Raw genomic sequence first — 18,963 nt, 5'->3', positions numbered from 1 at the left:
TCAATACAACAATATAGAACAGTATGTATTATATGTTGTTATTTGTAGGAGAAGAGGTAAAAGAATATAGGTATATATACACAAATTTTATCAACATAACAGATCCTTGAAAAAATAAACAAGAAACCATTATCATCAATACATTCGGAGAGAAGAGTGGCTTGTCTGGGAGATGGGGCTGGGAAAGATTTCGTTACTGTATACTCTTTCATAATTGCCAACTTTGGGGCTTTATGAATATAATGCTTAGTCAAGCTTTTAATGCTTATTTCAATGCTTACTTGATGCTTATTTGTACATTTATTGTATAAAAATTAAGATAACACAGGGAAGTATAAAGAAAATAAAAATTTTCCCTTATGTCACCACTAAGAGCTACCACTATTAACATTTTGGTTCATCATTCTAGTCCATTCTTCCAGGCATATGAACTAAATAATCTTTTGTCATTTTTTTTTAAATTACAAAATCAGGATTTTTTTTTAAGGCCTTTTTTTCTACTACATAATTTTTAATAGCTCTCTGTTAAGACTCTGTATATGGATAGACAATAATTTATGTAAGCAATCCCCAATTGTTGAATATTGGGACTGTTTTCAATTCTCACAAGCACAAGGAGTTCTTTAATAAACAACCCCTCTAGCTAAATAATTATAGATGTGTAAAGTTATTTCCTTAGGATAAGCTGAATACATTCTAAGAAGTGAAATTGCTGGCTGGGTCCAAGAGTATGAAGAAGTGGAAGGCATTTCATACACCTAAGTGATCTCAATATTTCTGCAAATCATCTCCAATACATATATATTAATTTTTTTGCAAGTTACATATGTAACTATTCTAATATATCACTTATAGATATATTTATAATATACATGGCCAAATATTCTTAAGTAAATTATATTTATAATTATAAATGTTAATTTTTGGCAAATGTTTTGTTATATACACACACACATGTACAGCTATAACAAAACATATCCAGAAAAATCAAATGTGGGAAGTTTTAAATGGATGTTCTAATGTTTTCTTCCCATCCCAGTTATTTATTTTGAATACCCCAAGGTTGAGAAGCTTGTCAAAGATATGGCCAAATGACTCCCAAGAAATTTATTAGCAGTTTACTTGAATGATCATGTTAACGTAAAGGACACAGGTGCATGGTGGCACCATAGCATTGTCCTCTTGCCCTCATGTCTTCCTACTATCCCTGTAAGACGGACAGACATTCATGACTTCGGGGGCAAGGAGGTAGACCACTTTGCCGATAACTCATTTGCAAACCATCATTTCATAGACGTCGTTTGTCGGTGGTCGTGAGAGATTTGATTAAGAAGAGTTTTGTGTTCAAGGTGTTTGGGAAATGTGAAATTCCGCTTTTGCCTTTTAAAGATGTGTGTAACACCTGAGTTTTTTAACACTCTGAGAAATCACACACCAAAGAAACCAATTTGTTTAACCCAAAATACCCCAACCTCATTTAATTCATGTCTCCCAACCCCCACCCTCCAAATCATTTATTACTATCCTGTGCAATTAACTCTCCAAATTCATACTTTGGGGCATACTGATCTAAATATGAAAGAAAGATCTGGCATCAGTCTGCTGGACTCATGTTCCAGCTGAATTCCTTACTATGTGCTATTGGATAGCTTACTTGGCCCAATTACCTCATCATTTCAAAGGGATCGGAGAATAATAGTTACCAAATACAATTACTGAGAGACTGACATGAGGTTATATATAGCTATACAAATTAAGCAGGATTGTGCATGGCACAGAGCAAGAGCTTAACAAGTGTTAACTATTACTAGTCTCATCATTCATGGATAACCACAGAAACACTTAAAGAAAAACAAACACAATTATAAAATGTAACACATTTTGTAAACCATTTCCATGGGAGAAACCATTATAGTAATGTCAATCAACAAAGGGCTTGAAAAAAATCTTGTTGCTTTTACAGAAAGCAAGAGGCTTTTAGATGGGACTGTGTCTAAGGAAAATAGAACACCACCATTTATTTTGTTAATAGACAGCTCTTCCAAGAAAAACGATCTGAATTGTTGCTTGTAAGTTTTCAGATTTAAATTCTCTTCTGGTGACAAACATTTCTGATGATCAAAAGCGGATTGAAGAAGTGCTGTAAGGGGCACTCTTTCAGCTAACTTCCATCCTGCTGAGCGAGTTCAGGAAGAGCGTACATCTCTCCCAGCTGCTTCCGCTGCGCATTTTACTCATATGCTGACAGAGAGGGTTTTGCTGGTGTAATTAGCCTCATTTGACACACAGATGATTGAGTTGGGTTTCTCTCTTGACGATGCTGTGCAGCTGCCGTCTCACATCAGAATCCAACCACCGTACCCAAAGAAAGCAGCTCGCTGTGTGACTGCTGAGTTTTCTAGCCCAGGTAAGGCATCACAGATCAGAATGTCTGGCAGAGATTTCAGAGTGAGTGCACTGATGCCCTGGGGCCCACCCAGAAGCTACTCCACCAGACTGCTCTGGTTTGGGTTCAGGAATCTGTATTTTTTGAAAGCTTTCCAGGTGATTCAGATGTGTAAATGGGCACGGGGATCACAGGGCTATGGCAAGGCCCCCATTTTATAGATCAGGCTCAGATAGCTCAAGGAACGGCATCTGATTCACAACACACTACCTCCAGATACAGCACCTTGGAATATGGAACATATATATTTTTTTATTTGACAGACAGAGATCATGAGTAGGCAGAGAGGCGGTGGGGGGGGGGGGCGCGGGGAGAAGCAGGCTCCCCACTGTGCAGAGAGCCTGCCATGGGGCTTGATCCCAGGACCATGACCTGAGCCGAAGGCAGAGGCTTTAACCCACTGAGCCACCCAGGCGCCTCGGAATATGGAATATTTTAAGCTGAAGGTGTTTCAGAAAAGGCAGGAGCAGGAAGGACTCTATGACCTCTCCTTTCCTGCACTCAAGCAGGTCTTAAGTCCCTCATCAGAGAGGTGTCCTCCCTTTCAGTGGAACAGAGTCCTCAACTCCTAAGACAGGACACCAGGAGGAATCCAAACTGACAAGCCTTGCTAAATTTCTCCCAGTGTACTACCTTTAGCTCATATCCTTTTGTCCTGTCACATGTTTTTCCATGATTTTCTACTCTTCATTAAACTTAGCACAAAATCACTTGGTTTAACTTCTCTTGGGGTACACATTTCCATATGAACGCTCCCGTGTCACGTAAAACTTCCCGTAAGTATATTTGTATGCTTTTCTTTTGTTTATCTGTCTTTGTCAATTTACAGGGTCTCAACTGGAGAACCATGAAGGTAGTAAAAAAAAAATACTTTCCTCCTCACCTACACTAGGCATGTCAATTCTGTGTTTCATGCATTCATCTGCAAAAGTGGGATAATTGTACATACTTTAAAGATTTTATTTATTTATCTATCTATTGATTTATTTACTTAGAATGCAGGTGCAAGATGGGGCTGGAAGGGCAGAGAGAGAGAGGGAGAAGCAGACTCCTCTGCTGAGCAGGGAGCCTGACATGAGGCTTGATTCCAGGACCCCAGAATCATGACCTAAGCCCAGGACCCCAGGATCATGACCTGAGCTGAAAGCAGATGCTTAACCGACCAAGCCACCCAGGTGTGCCAGCCACTTTAGGATTTTTTAAGAACCTAAAAGACACAATCCATGGTAAACACTTATTTAACATGAATTATTATTATATTTTCACAACTAAATTGTATGAATTTTTTCTGCCCAGAAAGTACCTGATTCCTAACAAATATTGTTCAAGAAAGGAATAAACAGCTGTTTGGCTTTATTCTTTTCAAACAATGCATAGAATAACTGTAAAAGAAATATGTAAAGCTGGATACATTTATGAAAAGTCCTCATGGTGAAAGGAAGCACTTCTTCCTTTGATCCACTTATTTTTCCATCCCACATTCATTCAGGATGGGGAGAACTACAGGTAACCCACATACTCCATCAGCCCTGAGCACTAGCTGTAAATGAACATGACTTCTATAAATGGTTTCCAAATGTCACTAAATAAATCAGTTCTGTCCTGTTTGTGGCATCCCACTCTCTTACGCAATTTCATCTGGATCACCAGCATTCTGCCCACTGGCTGCAAATTCCCTGAAGACTTCGGGAGAGTGAAATAAATGCCTGGCTCTCTCCTCAAATTTCCCTGACCCATGGTTGCATTGCCTCAGGGTGGACTCCTAAATTTATGAAGCAAGTGTTTTTCTACAGCCAAAATTTCCAGCCTCTCTTGCTTTTACCAGATCCCAGAGAAGCTCGAATTACAAGCAGATAATTACTATTTTATCTTAATTCTTTTTTTTTAATAAGGCATCTCAAAATTACAAAATTGAATTCATTTGATTTGGGCTTAATTTCAAAGATGAATTAATTCTCTATACGTATACTTCCAAAGGGCAAGAGGATGTTAATACACTCCTACACTACTAATACAGCTACTACACTAAATATCACCATTACTGCTATTTTCACCAGCACTGCTACTTACTACTATTGCTACTATTGTCACTATAATGTTTATTACTGTTGCTACGACTACTGCTATTAATTTTATAGCCACTTGGGAAACCTGGATGGCTCAGTTGATGAAATGACTAGATTTTGGCTCAGCTCATGATCTCAGAGTCATTAGATTGAACCCCAAATTGAACTGGTGTTCGTGTTGGGCTCTGCCCTCAGCAGAGGTTCTGCTTGAGATCCTCTCCCTCAGACCCTCTTCCTGTGCTCTGTCTCTTTGCCAAATAAATAAAAATCTTTTTAAATAATAAATAAAATAAATAAAATCTTTTTAAATTTATAGGTAAATAAAAATTTATCGATAAATTTTAATTTAAATAAAAATTTATTTATAGATAAATAAAAAATATTTAATTTATTTACTTGACAGAGAAAGAGAGAGAGCATAAGGAGGGGGAGCAGCAGAGGGAGAGCCAGGTCCCCCACTGAGCAGGGAGTCCAATGTGGGACTTGATCCCAGAACCCCAGGATTATAACCTGAGCTGAAGGCAGATGCTCAATGGACTGAGTCACCTAGGTGCCCCTAAATAAATAAAATCTTTTTTTAAAAATTGTATAGCCACACCACCAACATTTTTTGAGCACTTAACATCCCTAAGCCTGGGATAAGTGCTTTATATCGGATATGTCAATTTCTTCAAAAAACAATCTTATAAGATGGATACTTTCATGAACCTCATTTTACAGATATTAAAACCAAGGCATGGCATTTGAGAGCTGGGGCTCTTAGGCAGTGTCCTCTGTTACTTCCTTTCAGTTCAGCAGAAAGGGCATCTCAAGTCTGTAGCAGAGTGCAATCACATAGCACAGAAAGCAAGATCACTTTGCTGGTTGGTGCAGATAAAAAATGGCAAACTCTGGTAGACTGTAAGTTATATAATCATCGACAGCAATACTATTATCATCAAATACTTATTCAGAATGTTGACTTTGTAAGGATTCCTGGATCAAATTGGTTTGGAGAAAGCTAGAGAGATTGATTGATTTGTCAGAGAGAGAGAGCAAGAACATGAGTAGTGGGGGAGGGGCAGAGGGAGAAGCAGGCACCCTGCTGAGCAAGGAGTATGATGCAGGACTTGAGTCCAGGATCCTGGGATCATGACCTGAGTCAAGGCAGATGCTTAACTGACTGAGACATCCAGCATGCCAGCTAGAGAAGTTTCTTAACCCAAAGTTTAGAACATCCCAATGAGAATTATGAATTTCTTTTTTTTTTAAATAAGGATACTAGAATTTAAGTGAAAATGAAGTCACCCAAGTAATTTGAGAAATTTTCAAGAAATAAATAATCCAGTCTTTAAACAAATCACACATCACTGTGAGCCACCTATTATTAATTTTTGGTAAACTTTTAAGATAATTGTGAATTTCTAAATTGAGAAAATTGTCTTTTCCAAACTGATGACCACAAAAACTTTTTACCACAGGGCACATTATAAGAGTAATGTTCCTCAGGGCACCCGGGTGGTTCAGTTGGTTGAGTTTCTGACTCGGATTTTGGATTAGGTTATGATCTCAGGGTTGTAAGATCAAGCCCCACATTGGGTTCTATGCTCAGTACAGAGTCTGCTTGGGTTTCTTCCTCTTCCCTCCCCCATTTGCATGCTCCCACATGCTCTCTTTAAATAAATAAATAAAGTCTTTTTAAAAAGTAATGTTCCTCATAGTGCATTTTGTGACATGTTGATCTAATCAAGTCAAATAAAGAAATCAAAATGTGTGTGTCTACATAGAAAAAAAAAAAAGGCTGAAAGAAATACTCTAAAATGTTACAAACCCAAGTGGAGGCATTACCAGTGTTTGTATTCTGCTTCGTTTTTTGATCCAGCCTTTTCTATATTTCCAGAGTAACAAATAAATGCTGCTTTTACATTTTAAAACACAGATAATAACCCCAGATAATCTTTAAGTCAATTTCAGAATAACTGCCTGAATCTTGTTACTTGGGCTATCAATAACCTGCTAAAACACATAAAAAATAAGTGCACGTCTATTTCCTTATACCACACACAAAAATAGACTCAAAATGGATGAAGGACCTCAATGTGAGAAAAGAATCCATCAAAATCCTTGAACAGAACATAGTCAGCAACCTCTTCAACCTCAGCCACAGCAACTTCTTCCTAGAAACATTGTGAAATGCAAGGGAAACAAGGGCAAAAATGAACTGTTGGGACTTCATCAAGATCAAAAGCTTTTCCACAGCAAAGGAAACAGTCAACAAATCCAAAAGACAACTGACAGAATGGGAGAAGATATTTGCAAATGACATATCAGATAAAGGGCTAGTATCCAAAATCTATAAAGAACTTATCAAACTTAACACCCAAAGAACAAAGAATCCAATCAAGAAATGGGCAGAGGGTCATAGGGAAGCTCTATTTTTAATTTCTTAAGGAATCTCCACACTGTTCTCCAAAGTGGCTGCACCAACTTGCATTCCCACCAACAGTGTAAGAGGGTTCCCCTTTCTCCATATCCTCTCCAACACACGTTGTTTCCTGTCTTGCTAATTTTGGCCATTCTAACTGGTGTAAGGTGGTATCTCAATGTGGTTTTAATTTGAATCTCCCTGATGGCTTGTGATGATGAACATTTTTTCATGTGTCTGATAGCCATTTGTAGGTCTTCATTGGAGAACTGTCTGTTCATATCTTCTGCCCATTTTTTGATATGATTATCTGTTTTGTGTGTGTTGAGTTTGAAAAGTTCTTTATAGATCCTGGATATCAACCTTTTGTCTGTACTGTCATCTGCAAATATCTTCTCCCATTCTGTGGCTTGCCTCTTTGTTTTGTTGAGTGTTTCCTTTGCTGTGCAGAAGCTTTTGATCTTGATGACCCTGCAATTGCACTACTGGGTATTTACCCCAAAGATACAGATGTAGTGAAAAGAAGGGCCATCTGTACCCCAATGTTTATAGCAGCAATGACCACGGTCGCCAAACTGTGGAAAGAACCAAGATGCCCTTCAACGGACGAATGGATAAGGAAGAAGTGGTCCATATACACTATGGAGTATTATGCCTCCATCAGAAAGGATGAATACCCAACTTTTGTAGCAACATGGACGGGACTGGAAGAGATTATGTTGAGTGAAATAAGTCAAGCAGAGAGAGTCAATCATCATACGGTTTCACTTATTTGTGGAGCAAAACAAATAATATGGAGGACGTAGGAGAGGAGAAGGGAGTTGAGGGAAATTGGAAGGGGAGGTGAACCATGAGAGACTATGGACTCTGAAAAACAATCTGAGGGTTTTGAAGGGGCAGGGGGTGGGAGGTTGGGGGAGCCAGGTGGTGGGTATTAAGGAGGGCACGTATTGCATGGAGCACTGGGTGTGGTGCAAAAACAATGAATTCTGTTCTGCTGAAAAGAAATTAAAAAAAAAAAAAAGAAAAGAAATGGGCAGAGGACATGAATAGACATTTCTGCAAAGAAGACCTCTAGATGGCCAACAGACACATGAAAAAGTGCTCCACATCGCTCAGCATCAGGGAAATACAAATCAAAACCACAATGAGATATCACCTCACACCAGTCAGAATGGCTGAAATTAACAAGCCAGGAAATGACAGATGCTGGCAAGGATGTGGAGAAAGGGGAACCCTCCTACACTGTTGATGGGAATGTAAGCTGGTGCAACCACTCTGGAAAACAGCATGGAGGTTCCTCAAAAAGTTGAAAATAGAGCTACCCTATGACCCAGAAATCACACTACTGGGTATTTGCCCTAAACATACAAATGTAGTGATCCGAAGGGGCACGTGTACCCAAATGTTTATAGCAGCAATGTCCACAATAGCCAAATTATGGAAAGAGCCTAAATGTCCATCAACTGATGATTGGATAAAGAAGAGGTGGTATATATATACAATGGAATACTATGCAGCCATCAAAAGAAAAGAAATCTTGCCATTTGCAATGGTGTGGATGGAACTAGAGGGTATTATGCTGAGCAAAATAAGTCAATCAGAGAAAGACAATTATCATATGATCTCCCTGATATGAGGAATTTGAGAGGCAACGTGGGGGGGTTAGAGGGTAGGGAAGGGAAAAAATGAAACAAGATGGGATTGGGAGGGAGACAAACCATAAGAGACTCTTAATCTCACAAAACAAACTGAGGGTTGCTGGGGGAGGGGAGTAGGGAGAAGGTGGTGGGATTATGGACATTGGGGAGGGTATGTGCTATGGTGAGTGCTGTGAAGTGTGTAAGCCTGATGATTCACAGACCTGTACCCCTGGGGCTAATAATACATTATACGTTAATAAAAAATAAAAAATTAAAGAAAAATAAATAAATGCAGGTCTGATCAGACACACAGAACAAAGTGCTTTGATCCTTAAATCATCAGCATCTTTTAAAACAACCCATTCAGGGGCGCCTGGGTGGCTCAGTGGATTAAACCTCTGCCTTCGGCTCAAGTCATGGTCTCAGGGTCCTGGGATAGAGCCCCCCATCATGCTCTCTGCTCAGTGGGGAACCTGCTTCACCACCCCCCTGCCTGCCTCTCTGCCTACTTGTGATCTCTTTCTCTCTGTCAAATAAATAAATAAGTAAAATAAAATCCTTAAAAATAAAATAAATAAAACAACCAATTCATATTTTTCTCTGGCATTTGTAAATGCAGCAAGCAATGTCAAGATTGTCTTTTTGGATACCACAGCAATATGATATCCCCCAACTACTTTGATAAAAGTCCACACTCTCAAATGCAGAGATATTCTGAAAACTTAAAAACTAAGAGCAAGCCCAAAATTTCTTGATGGCTGTCAATAACACATTCTGCTTTAGGGAGATTTCTTCCATCAAGTTGCACATTCATACTTGGTTAAAAGCAAGGGTGACAACAACATTGTGACTGTACTTAATGCCATTGAACTGTATACTTAAAACTGTTATGTATATTTTACCACAATAACAAAAACTAAGGGTAGTGAAATATATCTAGGTAGCATATTTTATTTTGAAAGATCCTCACAACTTTCAATACTTAAAAGTGTGTTCACAGGGATGCCTGGGTGGCTCAAGTGGTTGAGTGTCTTGCCTTTAGCTCAGGTTGTGATCTCAGGGTCCTCGCACGGAGCTCCACCAGGGTCCCTGCTTGGCGGGGAGTCTGTTTCGCCCTCTGCCCCTCCTCCTGCTTGTGTTCTCTTTCAAATAAATAAATAAAATCTTTTAAAAATTTTTAAAAAATAGAAGTATGTTTGCAGAATTATTTATTACAGTGACCTGGAAACAACCTAAATGCTCAACAATGGGGGAGTAGTCAAAGTATATATTATTCTTATCACCTAATACCTCAAAACCTGTTTTAAAAATTGATATAAAGCTGTTATTATGGAATCTTATCTATAATTTATGGAGTGATAAATGCCTGTTATTAAATGGCACAATGTATTCAACTTAAAAAGTGTATTAATATGATCCACCTATATCTATTATATATATAAACATAGAAAAAATCTGGTGGGATCTTTATCAATATGAAGCAGGCATCCTTGTTTTCTTCTTCTTCTTTTTTTTTTTAAAGATTTTATTTATTTATTTGACAGAGAGAAATCACAAGTAAGCAGAGAGGAGGCAGAGAGAGAGGAGGAAGCAGGCTCCCCGCTGAGCAGAAAGCCCAATGTGGGGCTCGAACCCAGGACCTGGGATCATGACCTGAGCCGAAGGCAGCGGCTTAACCCACTGAGCCACCCAGGCGCCCCCCTTGTTTTCTTCTTTACAAATTTCCAAGTTATTTAAATTAGGAGGTGCATGTGTACTTTTATGATCAGAAAAAAATAAACATTAAACCATATTTTAGTTGTGTATTAATATATAGGTAATATCCTTTTAGGGGTTATTTTTCAACATTAAAATGTAGGCCATTCTCAATGGGCATTATCATAGAGGGGCCAGCATGGCCCCCTGGTTTACTATATTTTAGTGAGAACTTAAGAATTGGTTATATGTGGGGCACCTGTGTGGCTCAGTTGGTCAAGCAACTGCCTTCTGCTCAGGTCATGATCCTGGAGTCCCGGGTCTGAGTCCCACATCGGGCTTCCAGCTCCATGGGGGGTCTGCTTCTCCCTCTGACCTCCCATCTCTGGCTCTCTCACTCTGTCTTTCTTTCTCAAATAAATAAATTAATTCATTAAAATCTTTTAAAAAATAAGAATGGGTTATATGTGAAACTAATATAACATTGTAGATTAATTACACTTAAATAAAAAATAAAGTATGAAAGAAAAAAACAACAGGGATAATTTTTTTTAAAGGAAAAGACAAAAAGTGAATGGTTCAGGGAGTTTATGTGAGGGGAAAACCCAGCAAAATCAGTATTTTGAACATGTGTTAACTGCAGATTAAGTTAATTTATAGATTTTGATAAACTTTTAAAATAATGCTATTTAAGATGTTCAGAAAAATGAAATACAACTTCTCTTTCAAAATAGTTACAAAATATAAAACGAAAAATGTACAAAAATAAAAATCTTAGAAATAAATAGTATATTTATAGGAATGAACCCATAAGATAAACTCCAGCTGGACACAGAGTGTATTTCTTTTTTTTTTTTTTAAAGGTTTTATTTATTTATTTGACAGAGAGAGCACAAGCAGGCAGAGAGGCAGGCAGAGAGAGAGGAGGAAGCAGGCTCCCTGCTGAGCAGAGAGCCCGATGCGGGGCTCGATCCCAGGACTCCGAGATCATGACCTGAGCCGAAGGCAGCGGCTTAACCCACTGAGCCACCCAGGCGCCCCCAGAGTGTATTTCTGAATGGAACATAGACCTGTGATGTTTGGAATATGGCATGATTCTAGGACTCCCACATTTGTTTAACAGAAATTCCAGAATAAGAGAATGGGGAGAATGATGACAAAGCAGGATCTGAAGAGAAATTATTCCTTATTTTCCAAAAATGAAGCAAAATTTAGGTTCTCTGAGTGAAAATGTTTCCAAAACTGAGCAAAGTGGGTTTCAAAACATTTAAAACCATCTACAATTTTAAAACAGCTGCACCTCGCCATACTTAGACAACATGTAGTAAAACTAGAGAACTTCAGAGAATCTACCAGAGAGAAAAAACATTATCTGCAGAATAACAAAAACTAAGAGTCACCGTAGACATCTTATTCATAGCAATGGGTGTCAGCAGTTAATAGAGTAATATCAAAATATGTACAGGCAAAAGAATCACTAAATTCAGGGTAGCAGCTTTCTCTGGGCAGAGAGAGAGAGGAGTAAAAGCAAAAGGTAACCTAGGACCTTTACATTACTGATGATATTTGACTCATTCAAAAACTATCTGAAGCAATGTTGATGGGCATGTAAAATGGCTCAGCCACTCTGGAAAACAGTATGGCGGTTCCTCAGAATATTAAAAATGGAACAACTGTATGATCTAGCAATAGTACTTTTAGAAGAATATCCAGAAGAAAGTAGGATCTCAAAGATATATTTAAACATCTATGTTTATGACAGCCTATTCACAATAGCCAAGAGCTTGCTATGAGCCAACAGATCAATGCTCATCGACAGATCAATGGGATAAGCAAAACATGGTGTGTCTATCTGTCTGTCAATATAGATATAGATAAAGATATATATATCTAATGGAATATTATTCAGCCACAAGGAATAAGGAAATTCTGTCAAATGCTGCAACATGGATAAAACTTCAGGACATTATGCTAAGTGAAAAAGCCAGTCACAAAAAACCTCAAATACTGATACCGTATGATTCCACTTTATGAGGCATCTACAGTAGTAATATTCTTAGAATCAGAAGGTAAAATGGTTGTTGTTAGGGACTGGTGGAGAGCAGGAAGGGGGGAGCTGTTTGATGGGTACAGAGTTCCATTTTTGTAAGATGAAAAATTCTGAAGATGGTTGCATAAGAGCATTAATATACTTAACACTATTGAGTATTCACTTTAAAATGGGTATAATAAAACAATGGTTAAGATACTAAGTTTTATATTATGTGTTTATTCCCACAATATAAAAAATATCTGAAAAATTATTGAATGAAAAATATTTAAAGTAATTAGATGATCAAGATGTGCCAGCTTATATTTATCAATGATATTTGCAAGTGACATATCTGATAGAGTTAGTATCCAAAATATATACAGATCTTATAAAATTCAACACCCCAAAAATGAATAATCCCATTAAAAATGGGCAGATGACATAAATATTTTTCCAAAGAAGACATACAGATGGCCAACAGATACATGAAAAGATGCTCAACGTTACTGATCGTCAGGGGAATGCAAATCAAAACTATAATGAGATATCATCTCACACCTCTCGTAATGGCTAAAAGCAACAACATAAGAACTAATAGGTGTTGACGAGGATTTGGAGAAAGAGGAACCCTCTTAGGCTGTTGGTGGGAATGCAAACTGGGGCAGCCACTCTGGGAAACAGTGTGGAGGTTCCTCACAAAGTTAAACACAGGTCTACCCTGTGACCTGACAATTGCACTACTAGGTATTTACCTAAAGAATACAAAAATACTAAATCAAAGGGATACATGCATCCCTGTGTTTCTAGCAGCAGTCTACACTAGCCAAATTATGGAAATAGCCCAAGTGTCCATCAACTGATGAATGGATCAAGAAGATGTGTATGTACAATGGGATATTACTCAGCCATAAGAAAGAATGAAATCTTGCTATTTTCAATGACGTGGATAGAACTAGAGAGCATTATGCTAAGTGAGATACATTAGTCGGAGAAAGACAAATACCATATGATTTCACTCATAGGTGGAATTTAAAAAACTAAGCAAATGAGCAAATGTTAATGAGAGAGAAGCAAACCAAGAAACAGACTCTTAAGTATAGAGAACAAAACTGATGTTTACTGGGGCGGTGGGGTGGGGGGATGAGGGAAAAAGGTGGTGGGGATTAAGGAGGGCACTTGTGGCGAGCGTCAGGTGTTGTATGGAAGTGTGCAGTCACTATGTTGTACACATGAGACTAATAACACATCATACATTAACTAACTGGAATTTAAATAAAAATTAAAAAAATGAAATCCAGTTGGTATCTCAAACAAACATATCCGATACAGGAAACAAAGAGATTCTATTCATTTTTTCTAAACTATTTTACAAAATCAAAAGCCACTTCTTAAAAAGGTTGAGGGTATTAAGTCTACCAATGGAAGAATGGATAAAAGATTTTATAACAATAAAAATGAACTACTGATATTCACGGCAACAAGGCTGAAGGGCAAGGACCTCTGCGGGTGAAAAAGCAGACCCAAATACAAGAAGTAAGATTCCACTTGTAAAAAAACCAAGAACTGGTAAAGCAAAACCTGAGAGATGGCAATCCTAAGCACAGTTGCTGATGGGGGTGGGGATCGCCCGGAAACCGGCCACTGCGGGTATTTCCGGGATGACCACTCTCTCCGGACTGGAGTGTTGGTTACATCAGGGGATCTGTTTGTCACAGCTATTTGTATATCTAAGATCTAGGCATTTCATGTCATGCTCATTTTGCCTCAATATATACATAAAATTTTAAATAAAAGGTGGAACTAGAACAACATCACAGGCCATTTGCATGTGGAAAAAAGAACCACAACACTGTTGGCACCAGACGCCTGAGGTTACGAGGCAAAGGGCACTTTAGTTGATTGAAATGAAGAAGAAATTTAGATGCCACAATTCTGTTACTCAAGAAGCACTCATGACACTGGAGAAAAGGCCAGAGCTTCAAGAAACTTTAGAAGCATAACCTGAAACCACGTTCGGTGTCTTAAGAATTTTATCGTATCTTACTAAGGTACGAACGAGCTTCCTCCTGGGTGTCTTTCCAAAGAAAAGGCTAAAAAATATAGTCATTGGAAATAAGTTATTTTTTCTCTCTTTAAATAAGTTTGATTTTGATTATGTAAATCATACACAAGCTTATTATAGAAAAAATTGGGACTACAGATCAACAGAAATAAAAAATGGAAATAACTGTTTAACAGATAACACATTTTAACATTTAGGGTGTGTGTGTGTGTGTTATTTGAAATGCTGTAATGTTTTAAGATTGTTTCCTGTTGTTGTTGTTGGGTTTTTTTTTTAAAGATTTTATTTATTTATTTGAGAGAGAGACAGTGAGAGAGCATGAGAGGCGAGAAGGTCAGAGGGAGAAGCAGACTCCCCGTGGAGCAGGACTCGATCCCGGCGTTCCGGGATCGTGACCTGAGCTGAAGGCAGTTGCTTAACCAACTGAGCCACCCAGGTGCCCTGTTTCCTGTTCTTTTTTTTTTTGATTATGTAAGTGAGGTTCTGCAAATCCCACTTTGCAAAAACCTGTGGCTGTCTTTATTGGAGAATTCTCAACAGTTACGCATAATTAATCATAGTTGTCCCTACACACACTGTGTGATCTTAAAACCTTTTCTTCAGTTTCTCTTTCTCTAAAGATGGGATTGTTGTCTTCTACGAGAAATTAAGTTTGTCTTTCCAAGGTTACCATTTATGACATGGAATGTATGTTATTCTTTCAAGGGAGTAGTGTTTTTCCATGAATAATTTCTTTCTGCAAATATAAAAGTGCCATTACTTATACTTGTGTATGAAATGTGACTACAAGTGGATATGAAACATCATTTTTAAGAGGAACACATTGGAGTTTACAAACCCAGATGAGCATTTTCTTATGCGCAGTCTTTTTGATAGGAGGTATACTTATTTAAATAGTTCCAGCATGTATTAAAGCATCTCTGCAGTGTCTCTCTGAGAGCAACCATTAGCCTAGGGTGGCTTCTGTTAAATATTCTTCATTTGACTATTTTCCATTAGAACACAAGCAATGTGGGGTGCTGGGGTGTCAGTTAGTTAAGCATCTGACTCTGGATTTTGGTTCAGGTCATGATCTCATGGTCCTGGGATTGAGCCCTGTATTGGGCTCCATGCTCAGTAGAGAGTCTGCTTGAGTTTCTCTCTCTCTCTCTTCCTCCTCTGCCCCTCCCCCACTCCCTCTGCTCTTGTGTTCTTTCTAAAATATATAAATAAATCTTTAAAAAAATAGAATATATAAAAAAAATAAAAATAAATAAAAATAAATAAAAATAGAATATAAGTGATGTAACATCAGGGACTGTGTCTGTCTCATCTGCTTTGCTATTCCCCACTTTCTAGAAGAGATGAAGGGGCTTCTGAATGGATGAGTTGAATGAATGGTATAATTCCCAGCGATTGAGAGTCACTTGGTTGCTGAAATAATTTAGTCTCTTGAGATAACTCTTCACTTCCTCTCTCTTTTTCCCAGGGGTGTTGGAAGTTAATGAGTCAGGTTAAGAGTGACAGGAGTGGGTCTGGGGAGTAGGCAGGGGTTAGACAGAGTCTAGATGGTAAGGAGTTCCCATTGGATCCTAAATGCAGTTGGCGCCACCGCAAGGGAACTGCGAGGGAATAAGATGATCTGTACCTTTAGAGGATCCCTCTGAATTCACAAGGGAGATAGATTTTTCTAGGGGCAAAAGTAGAAGCAGGGAGATGCTGAAGAAGCTGCTGCAGGATCCCGCAAGGGACAAGATGGCAGTGTGAGCCGAAGAGGTCCTAATGTCAGTGGTGCCAAGTGCACTGTTTCTGAATGCACGTCGGTGGTAGAAATCCAGGGTTGTAGGAATCCGGTCAGCAGGAGCTAGGCATCAGTGTCTTTCACACATCTTATGGAGAAAAAGAAACCCCCACAATCCATTCAGTCTTCAGATTTCTCAGTAGAAGATGAAAATTCCAGAGAATGGGTATATGATTCCCTTAGTTAGATGTCCTGAGGACAGGGGGCAGGGGGACACCTGGACTGGGCATTCCACAAAAACTCCTAACCAGTGAGGAAAGGATGGTACCTCAAGAATTACTGGGGTGCTGTTACCTGGAGAAGAAGGATTAATTGCTGGATTGGTAAAAATATGGTATCCCCCTACATGTGGTGCTAAGTTTATAACCCTATCAATGATTCTTTGCTGAAAAAGTCACAGCATATTGAACATGTTAATTCTAGTGAATAAAGCCATAGTGCAAGATGCAAGGAAAGGAGCAGTGTTAAAACAATTATGATATTGGGGCGCCTGGGTGGCTCAGTGGGTTAAGCCGCTGCCTTTGGCTCAGGTCATGATCCCAGGTCCTGGGTTCGAGCCCCACATCGGGCTCTCTGCTCAGCAGGGAGCCTGCTTCCTCCTCTCTCTCTGCCTGGCTCTCTGCCTACTTGTGATTTCTCTATGTCAAATAAATAAATAAAATCTTTAAAAAAAAACAATTATGATATTGATCCCTACTGTTTTCTCCCACACCTATGCCGCCTCCTAAAGTCAAGTTCAATTTGACAAGATATTGCTAAGTTTTAAAATTTTGGGAGACTTCTGTTGCATTTAAAAGGTTTTACTAGGCTTTCCAGAAATCAGATGAAAATTTCAGGTTCTGTGATAAAATTGTGTTTTCTTTCTTATTTTTTTAGATTTTTTAAAAATTTATTTGAGAGAGAGAGAGAGCGAGAGAGAGAGCATGAGAAGGGGGAGGTCAGAGGGAGAAACAGACTCCCTGCCAAGCAGGGAGCCCAATGCGGGACTCGATCCTAGTACTCCAGGATCATGACCTGAGCCGAAGGCAGTGACTTAACCAACTGAACCACCCAAGCATGCCCCCCTGTTTTTTAGATTTTTTAAAATTTACTTGAGAAAAATCGGGTTTTCTTTAGAGCATACCAGGAGTTGCTTTCTCCACCTTATTCTTTCTGTTCACTACTCATGGGATCAGAATAATCCCTGCCACTTTGTATTATGTCAGTGAACACAAACTAGACAACTGTAAAGCAGCAGAAAAACCACTTAGTTGGGTAGCAGAAGGCTGGAGCCTATCTCTACTAAACTCTTCCCGGCAGGCAAATCACTGACCCTCAAGTGAAGTTTCCTCCTCTGTGAAATGTTCTCAAATGTGTATAACTAAACAGGGAGCAGGCGGAATTGACACAGAGTATCTGTGAAGGCATTTAGAAAACAGCAAAGAACTATACAAAGGTGAATTACAATGAATGCAGACTATTTCAAAATCAGGAATCCTGATCTCTTTGTATTTCCTATCAAGTTTTGTGTCTTGCCTTCCCTTGTTTATACATTTGATCTGGAATATCTTCTGTGCCCTATTTTCCTAGCTGACCTCAATCTAAAATTAAAACAAAACAAAACAAAAAAAAAACACAACACAACACCACAAAAAAAAAAAAAAAAAAAAAAAAAAAACAACCCAGCTTAAATATCACTTCTTCCAAGAACCTGAATCTTTTCTTCCTCCCTCTGTGTGGGATGCTTCCTCTTTGGGTCCTCAGCCACCTGGGCTACCTCTCTCAGAACACATGTCACACTGTACTGTTTCAAGGATTTAAGGCTCTCTGTTATTAACTCTATTTCCTTGTGCATGAATTCTTCCACTTCATGATTTTGTCTTCCTCTCATGTTGGCTATCTCATCTGCTCGGTGCTTTGTGTGTGTGTGTCTGTGCGCACGCCCATCTTTACATGTGAGATATGCTGTTACCTCCTGTGATTGTTGGTATCTGCTACTGCAGCCTGATGGCACTGATTATGAATCGGGCCTGGTATGTTCCCGGACAGGATATGCCAGCAGTTAGTTCTCCAAATGGTAATGTTTTCAATTAACATATATTTTACCTTTCTTTGCCATGTAAAAGGGAGGAGAGAGGACATTCTCACATATTAAATATGACTATTAGTAAAATGATACAAGGTTTACTTAGTTACTGTAATAATTTTGTATAACGACAGAGGGTAACTAGACCGCTCAAGGTGATCATTTCACAATGTATAAAAATATCAAATCACCGGGACGTCTGGGTGGCTCAGTTGGTTAAGCGGCTGCCTTCAGCTCAGGTCATGATCCCAGTGTCCTGGGATCGAGTCCCACATTGGGCTCCTTGCTCGGCAGGGAACCTGCTTCTCCCTCTGCCTCTGCCTGCCTCTCTGTCTGCCTGTGCTCACTCGCTCTCTCTCCCTCTGTCCCTGACAAATAAATAAATAAAATCTTTAAAAAAAAATATCAAATCACCATGTTGTATACATGAAACCAATATACTATTGCATCTGAATTGTAATTTAATATAAAAAAGCAACAATAATAAAGCATGGTTATTCTTTGCATTCTTCACAGCAAAAGATAAGCCGATATCTCATGTATCAGAAAACTTTGTAAGGACAAGGGCTATCAGTGTTCTTTATGTCTTTTCATGGTTCAGTGCACACAAAAAGTTATCAAGTATTTTCGTTGAGCCAATGAATGAGGGAATGAATGAGTCACCTAGGAGGTTGGGGAGAAAAGGAAGATATGTATGGTACTTATCAAAAGTATCAAAAGTGCTTACTGAAAACAATTTGATAAATTCATGAGGTCAATAGGAACACAAA

The sequence above is a fragment of the Lutra lutra genome, chromosome 1 (assembly GCF_902655055.1).
Source record: "Lutra lutra chromosome 1, mLutLut1.2, whole genome shotgun sequence".
Classification (NCBI taxonomy): Eukaryota; Metazoa; Chordata; class Mammalia; order Carnivora; family Mustelidae; genus Lutra; species Lutra lutra.
Note: the sequence above shows the minus strand (reverse complement) of the source record.